The sequence below is a fragment of the Limulus polyphemus genome, unplaced genomic scaffold, assembly GCF_000517525.1.
Source record: "Limulus polyphemus unplaced genomic scaffold, Limulus_polyphemus-2.1.2 Scaffold925, whole genome shotgun sequence".
NCBI classification, from domain to species: domain Eukaryota; kingdom Metazoa; phylum Arthropoda; class Merostomata; order Xiphosura; family Limulidae; genus Limulus; species Limulus polyphemus.
In genome coordinates this window covers 132,329-133,011 of record NW_013666535.1, presented here as the reverse complement: position 1 = coordinate 133,011, position 683 = coordinate 132,329, and the positions used below count along the sequence as shown (strand labels likewise).

Below are 683 nucleotides of genomic sequence, written 5' to 3'. Positions count from 1 at the left end.
TTTTTATTACTTGTTTTGTGATGGGTTTTTACCCCTAATGAAAGTTAGAGTATTCTATGATTGTGTGTAATAAAATTTGATATTATGTGTATTGATTTTTTTTTTACTCTTCACTTCATACATAATATAGGGTTTGGCTCCCTAAAGACACCGACTATATAGTGTACAAAGCATTGGGTATTCTGCATGCTATAGTCATCTAATATTCATCTATTATTGGCTGGTAATTCCTGTTTCACCCTGTAATTAATCTTTTTAAAGGAACACCAGATTTCTGTAAAAGAAGCTAACTTCAAGGGGTAATGATAACATTGTTTACACTATAATTATGATTTATTTGAATGACTACTCGCTATTACAACAAAGCAGTGACATCATGCACTGCTCAGAAACACAGAATGGATTTAGGTTTAAACTGATGATAGTGATAAAGTAGTTGTAGAATTATCTCGACTGAAACAAGAAGAAGAAAGATGAACAATTTGGTGGGTTGGTCACTTTCTGGTTTGGTATCTTAGCGATGATTTCTTGCCTTGTTTTTGGGTCTTGTTTGGTATCGAAACAAATGAAAGTGAGTGGAAATCATTTTTAAAGTAAAACTTTCTGTCATTGTTGATTTATTAGTGTACATATTTGTATTATGCCTATTGAGTGAGTACCTTGGCAACCCATAAATATAGAGT

At 32.1% G+C, this 683-nt stretch overlaps 1 protein-coding gene across 4 annotated transcripts in view; it reads left to right on the top strand.

The window, feature by feature from the left end:
* Positions 1–683, top strand: part of LOC106461270 (supervillin-like) — a 150,000-nt gene that overhangs the window by 129,056 nt on the left and 20,261 nt on the right. The window lies entirely within an intron of this gene.